The 18,690-nt window shown below is 33.6% G+C and overlaps 1 protein-coding gene across 1 annotated transcript in view; it reads right to left on the minus strand.

Annotated features, from left to right (window-relative positions):
- LOC138318646 (cationic amino acid transporter 2-like) overlaps positions 1-18,348 on the minus strand; it is a 35,902-nt gene extending 17,554 nt beyond the window's left edge. Inside the window, exons 1-2 of the mRNA XM_069261212.1 lie at positions 18,133-18,348; positions 16,093-16,392 (exon numbers count right to left, since the gene is read on the minus strand). The gene's annotated coding sequence lies outside the window, so the exon portion shown is untranslated. The remainder of the gene's footprint in view (positions 1-16,092; positions 16,393-18,132) is intronic.
- Between the last annotated feature and the right edge of the window lie 342 nt (positions 18,349-18,690).

Consider the following 18,690-nt stretch of genomic DNA (forward strand, 5'->3'; position numbering starts at 1 on the left):
CATGTTTTCTAGAAGGTGCCCTTATCAGACCTTAGCTATTCATAGAACTAAATCATAATTCTCAAACAAATAAGTAATGTAAACAAAATATATGTTATATCAGAAGAGAAAGACCTACGAGTGTGTAAATGTATTCTGGTTCATCAAGTACGCTATTGCAAAACAATTAGAACAAAATTCACATATTTTGCTTCGACAGACATCAGATAAGACTTATGCTGATATATACGTACAAGTATGTCTATTTTCATTTAACTGCGTTGCCGAAATCATTGCTCGCGTCGCCGTTTGAAGTCCCGCGAGACATCTACTTCTCGCGGTGACGTACGCTCTAATCCCTGATAGAGAATAGTTTTCGTTGATCACACTATGTTTCCTGTTACCAATGCAATGTTATATTGATATGTACACGCAAAATACAGCTTCAAACCACACCAAACATCGACTCATTAAGTCTACTAAAGAGAAACTTATTTCTTCCTTATTATGACATATTTGCCCTTTTTTCTGTGTCAACATCACTGCTATTGTCAAAATAAACAAACGAGTATTGATTCATAAAGTACTATTTGTGTAATAATGAGAACAAAAACTACAACAAGATTGACATGAGTTCCGAAATAACGACCGAAGCAAGAAATGAAACGGAACGAACCCATAAATCATCGCACAAAGCAGAGGGAAGAATGGCAATAGAAAAAACCAATGCGGAACGAAAGTATGAATTATTAGTTCAAAACAATGCTTGGAGTTACATATAATCTAAATCTGTAGCAATTTCGATCAGTTTTACCGAAGTCCATGTAAAATGTACAGATATTTTTTCGCTACATATCGTTTTGGCCAACAGAAGCGAAAGCGTAATGCAATAGAACACAAATATGTATTGTCGTGAAAGAATGTGCGTTCGACAGTTATTACTATACGCTTAATTAATTGATAATGGACGGACAAAACAACAGAAGAGAAATGTGTCACGGAATTTATATAAAGCAGTGAAATTACAGCGGATAGCAAGTTAAAAGAAGTATCAGTTAAATGTCAAACGAATGATTAAACCATGAAATATAAACGAGTCCCTGATGAATGATGACCAGGAGAGAAGAAAATGACGAAATTGATTGACATTTCTAACTGACACAAACACTTGGTAAATATACAAAAAAGGAATGTCGGTCATTTTATATCGAAACGTTATCAACATAAGTAATATTTTCGTAAGTTTTGGTCCAAACAAAATGTAGTTATCTAAATCATTTTTATACAAAAAAAAGCCCATGTTTTACATAGCTGTACGATACACGAAATGGATAGCAACATATTTTGAGAGCACCTTACAATAACATTGAATGAAACTACTGTTCTCACCCATGTAAGACAATGGTATGTACCTGACGTAATAAATTCACAGCTTACCTTCTTCCCAGAGATGTACACAATGATGAATATGGATATAACTTCATACAAAATAATACCATATTACTCCAGGAACAACGTAAAGAAGTTGTATAGCTACATGACATCGTTTTTTTCTGCCCGTCAGTCTAATATTATCCATTTAGTACGCACATACCCGTCACTACAATATCTCTATTGGTTTGTTGGTGGTATCGCGTGCTTGACTGTAAGTCACGTGATCTCATGACCTTTGCCTCACCGTCTAATTATCCCCGAAAAAGGTGTTGTTGTAGGTTCGACATGCACATGTAATTTTCTGATCTACATGTACCACGCACTTTATAATCACGAGTCGTGACATGCAATGCATAGCATTACTCTCCATTAAAATCGGTATAAAATAACATGATTTCATAGTGATAACGAAGTTCATTATATCAAAAGTTTAATTGGAAGACTTCAGAATATCAGAAACATTAGGTTGCACTAAATTGAAAATATATAGGAATGTGTTAAATTCTGAAAGACGAAGTGACGCTATACAGTATAGCATACGAGGAATAAATAAGTCTAGTGCTTCAGTCTGGCAAAATGTATTGGTGCAGTCAAGTAACCGTATTGGTGAATTGTGGCAAGCATGCTTTTTGGTTCAGACTTAATAAAAAATATGTATAGTTGCTATTAATACAGTCTGAAACACTAGAATTGTTTTCTATGGCAAAATTATTATCGATAAGCCGTGAATATGTATATTTTAGAGGTCCTTTTGTAGTAGACACTTTTACGTCGAAGATATTGTATAGATTCTGAGATACTGAGTGCGTGTGAATCCCACATCGTATGTTACGTGTTATAAATAAATCAGACAATGCATTGATCGATGCCTTCGGAAATCTTTGTTCACATTCATCAACAACTCAACGATTATGATTACACCTAATTAATACGGTTAGTTTTAATCGATATGTTTTGAATATTAAACAAAACTATCGTAGTATTTTATGAGGAAATTGCTCATTTTCAAAAGTCTATTCATAAATAATTAAATGTATGCATTTTGTGTGAGAAACCTTTGTATGGGTGTTTGTACGGTACATCATTATCATTCATATAATCAATAAAAAGATGTCAAGTCCTTCGATAATGGCTTGTTATAACAAGCAAATAGAGTGGTTTCTAATACGGTGCATGGACTTGAGCGCGAAAGAATTTGTAGGACCATAGTATGATATTATATTTGACTTAATACATATTAAAACTTCGAAATAAATTTTGTTTGAATTATATGTAGTTTCGATTGTAAATAAACAAAAGTTTGAATCAGTTACGAAAAATGAGAAATTGATATATTTTATCATAATTATTATTCAGAAGCTCAAATATCAGGAAGAATACAGAACGCGCCACTCCGGCATGGAGACCGTTCATTTATAATCTTTGTTTGCTTAATTAAAATCCTATTAACTGTAGTGTGTATGAAATGCGAGATGGATGTTTTGGGAGACTGCGGTAAATTCATGTTGTCTTTTGTATAGTGCAACTCTTGCCTTTTTTTATATTGCTATATCACTGAAGCCTGCCACCAAGACGCAAAGCAACAAACAGCATTCGGTCACATTATACGGACAACGGGCGAACCAGTCGTCCCTTAATCATCCTTTAATACTGAGCGCTAAGCAGAAGCTACCGCTTTTAAAGACATTGGTGTGTCTCGACCAGGAGACAGAACCCAGAGTCTACATCACAAGGGGGGAACGTTCAACTGAAGGCAAAACGTGAGGTGGTGTCAAGGGAGATGTAAGGAAGAAGAGAAAAGATAAGATCCTAAATTTAGTCGTATTTTACGATCATACAATATGGGCAGCAGGTACAATTTTAATGCACTACATGCAGGGCAACATTTATAATCATATACGATACCAGTCACACTAATGTGAGAAAGAACGAAGACATCCGAATATATCTCTTGACGAGTGAAATTTGGTTTTGTTTGGGCTTGTTATACTGACGTCTTAAAAGGGATACTCACAATAAGCGGTATAGTTTACGGATACGTATGGAAAGGGGAGCGACAATTATTCATAAAACATTCCATTTTTTTTTTAATTTTGTGTCTATTTTATTCATATGTTATATTACACATTGTTATTCTCTCCCCTTCTGATTTATTAATATTAATCAATCGTTGTACAATGAAACAAACTATAACGTAAACCGTATAATCCTACCATTTACCCAGGTATCACACAGAACACACTGTGACACAGGTACAATATACAAACAAACTATAACGTAAACCGTATAATCCTACCCTTTACCCAGGTATCACACAGAACACACTGTGACACAGGTACAATATACAAACAAACTATAACGTAAACCGTATAATCCTACCCTTTACCCAGGTATCACACAGAACACACTGTGACACAGGTACAATATACAAACAAACTATAACGTAAACCGTATAATCCTACCCTTTACCCAGGTATCACACAGAACACACTATGACACAGGTACAATATACAAACAAACTATAACGTAAACCGTATAATCCTACCCTTTACCCAGGTATCACACAGAACACACTATGACACAGGTACAATATACAAACAAACTATAACGTAAACCGTATAATCCTACCCTTTACCCAGGTATCACACAGAACACACTGTGACACAGGTACAATATTATAAGACTCTTTCATATGTGGATATGAAGGATAGGGATATTCTACCCGAGGGTCACAAAATGTAGTAAAACCCGAGGCTTGCCGAGGGTTTTGCAACATTTTGTGATCCCGAGGGTAGGATATCCCTATCCTTCATATCCACTTATGAAAGAGTATTTTTCTTTCATACCACGACGTTTTATTGCAATTTTACAAATAAAATATGCCGCCATTTTGAAATAAATTCGAAGAAATCCACGGCTTGAAGTCAATTTCCATACATGAAAAATTACGTTATATTTTCAACACAAATTCCGTTGCTTGCATCTTTTATAGTAAAACCAGTCAATTCTGTGAAAAAAATGTTAAAATTTTACCGAGGAAATAGAGATTTTGTTGACGCCGTGACGTCACGAGGCTTTATTGCATGGGTAGCCATGCAATACAGCCTCAGGCGACATGAGTGTATTGCCCTAGACCAGTCAGTATTACACGTGTAGGTATGAAAGAAAACAAACAAACTATAACGTAAACCGTATAATCCTACCCGTTACCCAGGTATCACACAGAACACACTATGACACAGGTACAATATACAAACAAACTATAACGTAAACCGTATAATCCTACCCTTTACCCAGGTATCACACAGAACACACTGTGACACAAGTACAATATACAAACAAACTATAACGTAAACCGTATAATCCTACCCTTTACCCAGGTATCACACAGAAACACACTGTGACACAGGTACAATATACAAACAAACTATAACGTAAACCGTATAATCCTACCCTTTACCCAGGTATCACACAGAACACACTGTGACACAGGTACAATATACAAACAAACTATAACGTAAACCGTATAATCCTACCCTTTACCCAGGTATCACACAGAACACACTGTGACACAGGTACAATATACAAACAAACTATAACGTAAACCGTATAATCCTACCCTTTACCCAGGTATCACACAGAACACACTGTGACACAGGTACAATATACAAACAAACTATAACGTAAACCGTATAATCCTACCCTTTACCCAGGTATCACACAGAACATACTGTGACACAGGTACAATATACAAACAAACTATAACGTAAACCGTATAATCCTACCCTTTACCCAGGTATCAAACAGAACACGCTGTGACACAGGTACAATATACACGGTAGTCACGCAGTGATCGTGCGTATTCGATTAAGCGGGTAGCCTTCCAGGGATGTTTATTCACACTCTAAAGAGTATTGTATTTCTAGCACGCAAATTACGATAGTATGAGTCTATTTTAAATTCAATATTCAAAACATGAAAACACGAAAATACAAAAATATGAAGAAAAATGGTAGCTCCCCCTCCAATACGTTCATCACATATCCGTATACATTTAACTCTTATTGTAAGTATCCCTATTAACAGCAATGATCATTAAATATCATTGACGACATGGAACTATAGCATACATACTGGTTTCTGTGAGTTAAAAAAAACTCTAGAACAATTTTGATCAATAAGTCAGCAATGCAATATAAAACATGAGAACAAAATCTTGAATGATTCCACAAATAGAATGAAATTGGGAAAATACAATTTGAATGTTTTTTTTTTAATTTCACTCTTTAATTCAATATTGGTTAGATCAATTATTTGCTTTTATTCCACGTATCAACAACACATCAGTATCAAGGCTTTCATAATGTTAGTATAAGCTCTTACGTAATAATGAGAAAACTCATCTAAAACCACATTAAACAGGTTAATTGATTGTAATCAAGTGAAAGCTATTATTTCTTAAATCGCCAGATCAATTACTTGACCGAGCTATGAATATTGAAATAACACTCAAGCCTTATACAAGTGTTTGCAGAAACACTTCATTTTTATATAATTAGTTTTCCTGGAGAATATCTGCTCTCATCGGCATTGTATTGTGCGCCCAGCAGTCATTTCTCTCAGCGATAACAAATACAGCAGCCAATTACACCACTGTGTCAACTAATGCCCCTGTTATCGCACCTGGAGTCTTCCATAACGTGGTCAGCAGAGATACAGGCACTCTAGTGCTTCCACACATTTTTATCTAATACTCGTAATTACGCCTCTTGAGAACCGAACAGAAAGTCTTAACCATTCTTAAACAGACAATCATTATTAATCGAGTAATAAGTAGGTAGTCCATGTTTTAAATGACCATGACTTTTCTTACATTCATATCTCCCGATCGCCGATATAACTTGTGCTACAAACATACATGTTCAAAACATTGCTGTCTTATAATAAAGTCGCAATAATGAAATTTTATTTTATGTGCATTTAAGCTCGGATTTAGGTTTGTTTTATTGATATTACAGCTATCGACACCTAAAAAAGGTACAATGTATGTATAGATTTAGCGAGACATTATTGAATATAAAATTATAGTGATGCGGCATTAATATTTATACAATGATAACACAAAATCAAACCTCAAATGGTATTTGGAAGCAATAGTGCCTACTGGTGGAAATGTTAGAGATCTATTATTATAGCTGTAAACAGATACTTTACGAAACGAGTATATGTTGAAAATTAACATATAAAAATATTTTATTTGTTATAGAATAACTGTATCGATAGAAGTAATTAATTATTGACTGTTAAATGATTTTTTGATAATTAACAGGTGTCACCGAGTAACATCCCACTTAATAGTTATAACGTAGACCATATATGACCGTGTTATAAGGCGAAGAATCAACATATCGTGAGTTGCTTAATTGAACATGGAAATTTTATATAAAAATATAAATCCAATTAAAGCTACTGAAAAGGAAAACTTTTTTTTTTGTAATTGTAATCCACAATTAAAATTGTGAAATTGATTTCTAACCTTGAAAGACATCAATTTCTCCTAAGCAATTTCTCCAAAAAACCTAAATAGAAACTTGATTCCAGAGTTATTTTCGTAAATTGTTTCCTTTTGCGTATTTCCAGGTCAGCCTCAAAGAGACCTTTAAATAGTTATTGTAACCTTTTGTGTAATGAATCCTGTGAAGACACTGTATTTATTGTGCTCCGTTAAGCAGTCTAGAAAATACATTAAGAATGCATCCTCAGCAGAATTTAAAAAGTGATACCTCCTAAAAGTTGAGATTTTGTTATGGATAAAGTACGCTTACCTTTGACCTACATATTAAACGAGCAAAAAGAGGATTTTCAATCCTGCAAATGACATAGTTGCTGCCATCTTTAAGCTTAATATGTTATTTCTTCTTTAAATATTAGATTTTGGATAGGGACAAAAATACAAAAATGACGAACTTTCGATAAGCTAAATTGCAGCTGAAACTTATACTATATAAGACACAGATATTGTTTTCTCCATCACTCTTTTTCAAATGCAATGCTTATCCTTGGTATCCATCGATTGCGAAAGGTGCTGTCCTATGGTATAGGGTTTCAGTGATATAATGCAAACTTATTTAATTGTTGGTGACTCTGGACGTATTATTTCAGTTCCTTATTGAGTTAGGGCGTTAAAATGGTACCTGCTGCCCCTATTGCATGATTGTAAGAGGCGACTTAATTTAGAATCTTATATTTTCTCTTCTTCCTAAGTGACCTTGTTCTTCCTAACGTCTCCCTTGACACCGCCTCACTTTTGACCTTCATGTTGCGCGCTAGCCCCTGTGACGGAGGCTCTGGGTTCTGTCCCCTCGTCGAGACACAACAAAAGTCTATAAAAGTGATAGTTGCTGCTCCTGCTTAGGGGAACACTTTGTACATATCAGAGGCCTAAATGGTTCCATAAACGGCCCAAACAATACAAAGTCCTTATAAAAGATCTCCAGTGCAATGTTTTCTATGTAAAAAATGTGTATAATGGACAACGTTTTAAGGAAGTAACTGATCGGTGTTTCCCAGCCAGTCAGATAACTATGTACACAATTATCACGTTTACAAATAACTATAAGTTAATAAATAACTATTCTCCTCTCCTATACTCCTCCATCTTTCCTTTTTCTCCATCATTCTTAAAATAGAAAATTTTAATTCATATTATATATATATATGTATTGTCTTCATTGCTGTCCATTATGTATATATTCATATTATGTATTCGGGAGAGGACGTTACTAGGTAAGTTGGCAAAACTTATGTCTAATCCCTGTTGTCAATAATTTATGACAATAAAAATATGTTTCAAATCAAAAAGTCCTTATTAAATCACTGACTGGCTTCAATGGCCTAATGGGCCAAAAATATTGTGTTGATGTGTCTTTGTTAAGCCAACCATCTAACCTCATAATAGCAAATAAAATGATATTTGTTGACAATTCAGCATTCAGATAAAGGGAGTGTGGGATATCAGCTGGTTTGCTTAGACTAATAATAATAGTGTTTCTAGTCTGTATACTACAGTGTTTATATTCGGTATATTATAACCTAATGCGGAAGCAGAAGTATACATGTATAAGCAAAGCAAAAGGCCTCGTAAAAATCCATCGACATCTATATATATATGAACACACTTAGAATTCAACGTATACGAGAAACAGTGCGATCCGTTGATTGGTCCTCAGACAACATAACAGTACACCATCCGATGTAACTTGTTGACAAAGCCAATATGTGTTTTGTAACGGTACAGGCGTAAAATGTCACGAAAATCGTTAGGTATGCAATTAATTTATATGGGAACATTAACACATTTTCCTGACTTCCTTGTTGATTTTTATCAATACCAATAAACAAATATTTGCTCTTTTTTCAAATTGTCTGTCATGCAGTTAGCCATTTTCCTGATGTCGATCGATTGTTCCTAACGATTGCAAACACATTTTTAACAATTCGTTGAATGCTTTTAACCAAATCGAAAAGGAAGCAACATGATGTAATCATTGACTAGGGTTTTACATGCCCATCATCTTTTGCACTGAATGACGTGTACTAATTAGTGAGTATAATCCATGACCTTCACCTAGCGATAAGACACATTGACAGTATATTTTAATCTTGTTGATCAATTTTTTATGAAGGTTCATACACCAGAGACATTTATTATGGTCGTTCCAGTCACCCGCGATTGAAAGTGGTCTACTTTGTACAGAGAAATGGAATCTGTGTCATGTTGCGCGTTACATCATATGCGTATGTCAACACTGAAACAGATATTTCCCTTTTATTTCAGCGTTACAAACACCCAATATTGTAATGGTCAGATTCATATCTCTCTTATCACAATTTACAGTTAACGTTCATGGTTTGATGGTTTTTAATGTCTATCATTTTAGGCCGCTAAATTAAATTCAATGGTTGCGTTTTTTTGTGTATATCAATGCGAGGCAACGTTAGATACACTTGTTATAACGATTTATTGTTGTATTCACAGTGGAACCTCGTTGTAAATAAAGATTATTAAACTGGATGTAATAATACATACCATATCATCAATTTCATATTAACCATTTGATATTTCATATAGGTATTCAACAGGTATTGAATTGCCTGATCGGTCAAATGACCGAAATTTGATTAATATAGATTCAATGTAGAATATGTCTGTATCTGCAAGTATACCATATACATGTATAAATATACCATTTAGGACGGTCTAACGTGTAGGGTACATTTTGTGTGTTGGGAATTGGGAATTATGACCAGAGAGTCTGTGATTTGCTCATACATACATTTTGTCTCCTTGTGATAACTTATGTATTATTTTTATAGTGCCATATATTGACAAAGCTGTCGAAGAACACATTCCGAATGGTCACAATATTTAGACAGCGGGTACACCAATCTTTTTTTCTGTACTGGAAGAGCTTAGGAGTTAAGACTGTAACTTCTATAGACTAAGCTGTTTCCGGCGAAGGGAAACTGTAACATACATTATATAACACAATTCTCAAATTCCTTTTATGACTTTCTACATTATACAAGTAAAAGGAGCGACTTCTAAATTAGCATTTAACAACTCTTAGAACATGTACATGATACCTAGGACAAGCAGCTTGCACTATATGAACTTAACGAACTTCTAATGTTTTTTTAACAAACCATGGGGATTACTGTTCAGTAGGAAACTGTAATGCATATCTAGTGTACTTAAAGGTAAATCAATATGATGCATGTAATGGATGAGAATATACCTTGATGGTAACGTTACTGTTGTTTTGAAATAACTGCATTGCAGTTTGGGTGTTAGAATTGTACCTGTCCCTATCACACGGTAGTAAAAGGTGACAGATATTATCTTATCTCTTCTTTCTACATTTGCAATTGACTTGAGCCTTTTCTAACGTCTACGTCATGGTCTATAAAAGTAGTTGTTTCTGCTCCTGCATAGCGCTCAGCATAAAGGCAGCGGGACGACTGGTTTGCATGTCGTCAGTATAATGTGATCAGGTGGAGTGTGCTGTCTTGTGAAATATGATTCAGTGAGATATCACTATAAAATGGACAAGAGATATCCACTATTACATGCAGAAACGACAAGCGTATATCTCAGCTTTTGATTATTATTAAGAATTATTTCGCGGAAACATCATTTTCCACTCGTTATAAATGTGATTACTTCTGTCCAGCAATCCTATTTAATCGTACATTGTTTCTTATTTTACAACTCATATCGCCAAACATATATGTCTGTAGATTAATTAGGTTGAGAAGTGCATGTCGCCTCAGCTAGCCACGGCTTCATTGTACGACAAACGTTGTCCGGGGATAGCCTAATGATCTCTCAAGGAGTATACTTCATCATAATTATCCATCATTATCTATAATGAACGGTATACTGGGCTTGTTACGTCAGGAGAATGGTGTCCAATAAAGTATTCATCTATATAACAAGACAAATGATATTATATATTATTCATTGCCTAGAAGCTTTTCTTAACAAGTCATTAATAACTTTTCATGTACATATCTTTTATGCATTTTCATACTCTCTCCGCAACGAAGATGGGAATATACTGGTAAAGACGAAATTGTGCAGACAACTCCTTAATTACTGAATCGATTTCGATGAAACTTTGTAGCAATTTAGAGACCATGTGTAAATGTGCATGTAGGGTTTTGTTTGCCAGTGATTTCAGGTCGCTGGAACAGAGGATTGAGCGAGCCAGAAAAAACCCCGGACAACTAAATTCTGGATACCAGGTTAGAATACAAATGGCCAATAACTCTTCTATCAATTTTGGTCAAACTTGATTAACATTTGTAACATATTGATGCTTATAGTTACCATCAAATCAAATAAAGGGACGTTAAAGATTCTTGTCAATATCTATGTTGTCAAAAAACACGTGTCTTGAATCAAGTTCCTATTGTTTATATGACAATGATATAATTACGAAATCGTCCATATGGCGACCATTTTGTAAACATATGTTTCTTACTGTAATTAACAATGAAAGTATTAAAGTTCGAGATTTGATATTTTTTAACACTTTAAGTTACATCAAAGTGTATTTTAAGCAGTTTTGCAGTATGCCTTGTTACATTCAAACCATAATTAGACACATTGTTCTTTTTTAACATTGAATACTGCTGATATTTTCGCATGATATTTTTTTCTAACTCAAACTTCATATGTTTCCCCTTATCGCAATACATGTATCTTAACCTAAAACATCTCTATAGTTACATGTATTAATTATATTATCTTTCGCTTTTATAACCATCATGTCATTATTAGTAGCTTCCTTTTCAGGATTCTATTATTTTATTTCATTTTTTAGACCGAAATGGGTCATGTCATGACTAATAAGATCAATAAATGGTTTTACATGTACACGACTTAATTAGTTGTACACAATTCATTATACATCGTGCACATTCTGCCCTTGATAATAATGTGTATGCTATTTCAAGGACAACATTTCGAGTTGATTGGTTTGACAACGACTTCCCAGTACTTCAAAAAATTATAAAATGCATTATCCACTTCATCATTACTTATAGACTTAGGATATTGAATATTAAGGAGGTGTTTTACGGTCGAATTAATCGTCTCAGTAAGGCATTTTCTGTTTCCTTATACTTTTCTGTAATCTAGTTATTTTTGTGGTTACACGTCAAACGTCGATTTACAAACATGAAAAAGCTTACAATAAGTATTGCAAGCAACACACGTCCCCTGTCGTCAATTAAATTTTCTAACCTATGGCAAGTTATCATTGCTTACTTCGAATGAAGTTTTAACAAAGTATGTTGATGTGTTCTCAAGTTACCGTCCGGAAACGAGAATTTGTGAAACATTTTTTTTTAGTAACGGTGACCTTTGTAATTGACCTTTTGACCCCAAATTCAACCCAAGCTGTATTTTCTCATATGCTGCAATTGTGTGAAGTTTGATAAAAATGCGTTGATATTTACTCAAGTTATCGTCTGAAAACGAAAAATTTTAACCAATCTATTTTAAGTAACAGTGAACTTTTTAGTTGACATTTTGACCCCAAATTTAATCCCAAGTTGTTTTTTTCCCGTATGCTACCATTGTGTGAAGTTTGATCAAAATGCATTCATTAGTTCTCAAGTTATCATCTGGAAATCAAATTCGGACAGAAAAACAGTCATGCAGACAGACATTCAGACGGAAACAAACCCTTTAGTCCCTTCCGGTTTCACCGGCAGGGGACTAATAATAACTCTTCATTTTATTGGAGTTGTGTATGGTTTCTAAATTTGCCATTTCTTATCTTCAATTACATTTAGTACAAATTCATCATTTTTATGACACTGTAAATTTACTGAATTACGAATAAAGGAAACATTTTTGGTTAATAGTGACAAAGTTGGAATATATTATTAAATATTGAAAGTGAAAATATAATATTTTAACTGAAATATTATTACATATTTTTTTTTTATTAGATTTCAGATCAGCTTTGATAATGTGTATAAGATTGAATCAATATGTTTTTTTTTCTGATATTAGTACGTCTCGCGAGTATTTATCATACTATGTATCCAATTCCTCGGTTAGACCTCGGCATATCATAAACCAGGCCGCCACAGAAAGTTTTCTGTTGGCTTCGAAGGATGTAAAAATTGGCTACATGGAAAGTTCGACATTGATTTTTAATGGTTTATTCGGTACCTGAAGTAAACCGATCAAGAAAACATGATTAAATCCTTCCTAATCGATTATATAACCTGTACAAAGCCATGCACTACCATAGTAACCCCGCAGTTCCTTGTGTAATTCTCGCTATATGTAAACCACACTGCAAGAGATAAAAAAGGATTTTGATATCTCCATAAATCTACGCACTGCCCTGGATATCAAGGCTAACAGATGATTTAATGGATCTCAAAAGGTTCTTATCAAAGGAATATAGACCTACTTAGCAGGCACATGTATGATGTATTACTGCTGAATTAATTACACACACAAAAAAACCCTTCTTAGACTGTACTGATGCAGTTCTTCGTGACCCAGGAATAGATTCTGAAGCATGAGTATAGTAATACTGAGTTATAAAGACAGTCGTCTGCTAGGCATACTAATTATTATTTTCTCGTAATTCATATAGTTACCTTGAATTTGCAGACTGGAATTAAACTTTAATTATACCTTAACTAACTGTGACCATAGATATGTATGGATTTAATTTTGCACTGGACATGTTTAGTCTAGACAGTGATATGCCAAGATCGCAATTTTACTTGTCCACGCGAGGATATACCTATATCTGGTTATTGTCTCGCGATTTTACCGGCCATTGCTTTTTGTGAAAAAAAAAGAAACATGTTAACTCTGCAAAGCAGATTGCACTTAAAATGAATATCGTTAAATTGAATTTTCTCATTCAACTTGAAATCGGGAATTCGCTTTAATTAGGCAGCTAAACTGTGTTCGTAAAGATGAAATAAAAGAGAAAATGTGAAAATGTGCATGTCGCGAATAAATCCACAAATACAGTAATAAGGATGTTAATGACAAGGTAATTAACAATTAATAATATTCAAAGATATCAGCAAAATCAAATCTAATTTCACAGCAAATGGTGTTTATTATAAGACGGTTAATAATAACGATTAATAATCAGTTGCTAATCATTAAGCGATATCGCGTTTGGATTTGGGGTTGGCGATATCACATCACACCATGGTTGATATCACAAAATGGGATCTTCAATCATTAGATCAAGTTTTTATATTATCATCATCGTGCTCATTGCATTATTTCTGAAAGTGGCCTAAGTAAATGTGTAAGGTATCGAATAAGCTATAAGACTGTTTTATATCTTTTTACCATATACCTTTATTTGCAGACACTTACTAGTCATTTCTAATTCCATTGAATGAATCATACAACAAAACGTTCTAAAATCGTTTTTTGATAAAATTATAAAATCCGCTAGCTTTACATATCTAAGAACAATGGATAATATATTTCATACATTAACGTACGACAAAGACTTGATATTGTATGTACTTTAGCATATTTGAATATACCCAAAAGTAAGCATACCATTGCTAGAATACGCAAATAAACTACCTTGTTGTAATTTTTATCATTCTTTACATAATACATGGTCTTTACACTACGTGCATTCCATATCCTATCCATGTCGTTTCGAGACGGAAATGCATTATAAAACTGCACCTCATTGAGGTGACAACCTCTATTGTCTGCTATTGTCTGATACAGTGCATCAGATTGGAGGAAGTTTGCGCTGATAACAATTCATTTGCTCCAAAAGCTAAATGGGCATGTTCGGTTTTAAACTTGCTGGCAATTAAAATTCAGTGAATATTAATTATCTGTTTGATACAGGACGTACATTTACGGTCGTCAGGTTTTTTTTTGTTAAAATGTTCCACCGCTGGCAAAAGTGTTTTTTCACTATCGAAAACAGGAGCAGACGATTTAGAATTTTCCTTCAGTTACAAAAGCTACTTACTTTTTAACATTACCACAATTGCTTAATTCGAGCTTCCAATTTTTCTTTAAGTTAGAAACATAAAAAATAATTAATTGCAGCCCGAAAAAATTCCGTGTCACTATATCCTATATAGAATGAAGTGCTGATTGCGCATGCACCATAAAAATAAATTATCTTATATTATTTTTTGTGTTACTTAGACATACATTAACACCAATTATTGTTCAAATGATAAATATAATTTATGTTCTGTCTGTGGTGGAGCATCTTTTAGAGATTCCTTAGTTTAGACATCAGAAAAATGTTGAATTTATTTCACAAATACTAGAAAGCTGGTGACACGTGTTAGAATGCATGACAGTTATGTATATACATTACACATTTGGATTCATTTTGATACCATATAACCGACTCAAACGAAGGAATATTTCTTAAAAGAAAGTGGTTAATATTGCATACGCTTGGCATAGATTTTACAAAAAATATATCTTGATAGAAATAGGAAATTGTTGAATGATAAAATAATTTAAACATGATAGTTATACATTTTATACCTACGCAATACTTTGATAAACAAAAAGGCATATTTAATCGAACCTCCATCTAGAAATAATACGACAACTATGACAGGTAATTTAAAACCATAAGGGATATGGAGAAAATGGTCGTTATAGCCAAGTGGTTTTCATACTCAGTTTACAATGTGTTGAATTTGCAGACCAAAAGAAGGTTGTCTAATTGAGCAAGTGGTCGTTATAAAACGGCTGTTATTAATGTTTGTATATATTACAGACAATCTAAACTTTATTTCTTTTCATTAGTCACAATATAATACATTCATTACAAATTGAAATATTTCTTATTAAGAAATTGAAATCAATGGTTGAAAACTACGAGGAATTTTAAATAAAGTTTTTTTTACCATAATTATCCAAAGGATTTGAAATTAAAAAGGCACCAATACTTAGCTTTAATATCTTCACTTAATCATTACATATAGAAGTTATAAAAATAAATGAATTTGTTTTTCTCTCGAATCTCTCGAATGAAAATTGAAGGAAATGTGTTGTTTTAGGAAATAAGGGAAGTTTAGCTTAGTGTAAAGACATCTTAATATTTCTGAGCACACTTCACTTACCTATCGTAGAAAACTTCTTGGTCGCATCAATCCTTAAAATGTACTATTCCAGAATCGAAACTCAACGGCAGTTCCAATAGAAACGAGTTTTCACTGTACTAGATTTATCGTGGCATCAAGTTATTCTTCATTTGAGAACACACGATGTAGTCAGATGTAGTCACTTTAATTTACCATCGACACCAGAAACTGTTCTCAGCTGCAAGGTATATTATATATCTATCACTGTGCATCGTATCACACTGCAACACGCGATGATCTTACTTTTATTGAAATTAATCTTCGGTAGCGAATAACTTCCTGAAACATTCAACGTGAATCTTATTACAACAAAAATTGCGATACAGCAAAATAGTTTTATATCAAGATATGAACTGTAAACAGTGATTTATGTTTGTAAAATCTGAACAAATGCAGTGTTTGTAATAAATTATTTTATCACTTTATGAACATGTTACAATTGACGGACCGCAATATATTTTACTTTCAAGAATTAAAACATGCATTTATCAATATTATAGTGTTGGTGCTGTTTAAATCACTTTATTGCTAAGCATTTATCACAGGCTTGTCAATCATTAAAGCAAACTATTGAAAAAGCATACAAAATTAACGAAAAGTTAATATTCAATATTAATTTATTTGAATACCAATATCATATATAGGCCTATTCATACATCATTTACTTTAAAGGCAGACTTTAAGTGATATGAGATTAATGTCCCTCAGTACACTAAACTATTTATTATAACACTGCTAAATAGTTTTTCGATGTGTTTCAATTCCACAGATTAAGTAATGTTATCAGATAGAAAACCAGTTAAAATCGGATCGAGGTCCCCAATATGATTTTATTTGACTTAATACACTCTCTCTCTCTCTTTTAAATTTCTACGATTTTCTTCTCTGATATCATTGTTGACTTCGTTTTTTTTAAAATGGCACCCATTATTTTCCATAGACTCTACCAATGGTAGTACGTAACTTAACTGATTTTAATTTGGCAAAAAACAAGTCGAAGTCTATGTTCACAGATGAAACAAATTTCACATTAAGGTCAATATTAATCTTAAAACAACAAAACACAAAACATAAAACTGACGTTAAAACAGTATAACAAAAATTAGTCGTGAGTACTCTCATTTGTGGATTAGATCTTTGGTATGAGTTCATTGATGTAAATTTTGGTGGTTAGCCTTTGGATAAAGAGTGACAACATAAACACAAACTTCGTTGTTTTTTTAATGTTCGTGGTTTCATAGCAACCACAAAAATAACAACGAATATTGCATGTTATACAGTATTATACATGCTGAATGATGGCTTAAGGTGCATCGTTTATTAGGAAAGACAGTGTAGGCATACTGACGCTAAACCCTGTTGATCGGATCTGCCCCATTGTATGTCAATAATAAAAAGCAAAAAAAAAACCCATTCTTCTTTAGCTACTTGATCCGACAGTAAGCTTTTCCGTATTCAATATGTATTGTGCACTTAGAGTCAAAGCCATGTTTATATTATCAGTTGCGGTAGTGATCAAATATACACTAGACAGTCCATCACAGTCTATTTTGCCCTTGTAGAATACAATACTACTTAGTACGATCTATCTTGTGCTGAACCAAGCCATCCTGATTATCAATGAACTGATCAACCGTGAACCTATACATTCTGTCACTAGGAAGGAATCGACAGTACGTACAAAATCGTTTCCGTGGAAGTTTGTTTTTTCTAGATCTTAGTATTGTAAGATGTATTACGCCTTCGTGGTGACATAAATTGAGGTCCACGGTATTAAGGCTATGGCTTAAGTATTCTTAATTTAAAACTTATCCTAATGAAAAGAAAATTTAACAGCCATTGTTATGTCTGTTTTATAATAATATAAAATTAACAACTTTTCAAATATGCTCTCAATGGTTTTTTTTAGTAAAATACCCAAATATGACCCCCCAAAACATAATCTTTACCAACTATAAAAAATGTTCTATTCATATAGTTTATGCTATACTATGTCGAAGTTCAATGTTCAAAACTTACCATCAAGACTGCTGAGCAGTTGAAATGGCTCAGCCCAGTATAATCCCACTGTTCGTAACTTCTAATAGTTAAACTTGGCGACCGATGCGACGTGATATCCTAATAAGTCTGTGTCTGGTCATGGTCACCTGTAGTCTGCAGCTATATACGAGTGTACCGCTATGCCATCCAATGATTGACTGGCACTGATCACTGGAGAGATCGGCAGTACTGGGTATCAGAGAGAGACGGCCACTTTAAGCAGTGATGCAGCTACTTTATTGAACACTGTATCAGAGCTATCTGGCATGCATTAGTCTTCATATAGCGGAGCCTGGAGGGTGGATACTCGCGTCTGAGATGTTTGCTTCTCACGAGCTCTTAAACTATCGACTTCAAGTCAAGTTTTGCATCAAGAAGGATAAGACTATAATTACTGTTCTTCAGTCGCATTTTGATATAATACTTCCTGAAACATTTCGAAATAATTATGCCATAGTATCTCGAGTACATTGTATAATTTTGTTGTCATATTTAAACAATACCCTGACCCATATTTAAAGACCTGTATCATAAACC

Source organism: Argopecten irradians, chromosome 1 (assembly GCF_041381155.1).
Source record: "Argopecten irradians isolate NY chromosome 1, Ai_NY, whole genome shotgun sequence".
NCBI lineage: Eukaryota > Metazoa > Mollusca > Bivalvia > Pectinida > Pectinidae > Argopecten > Argopecten irradians.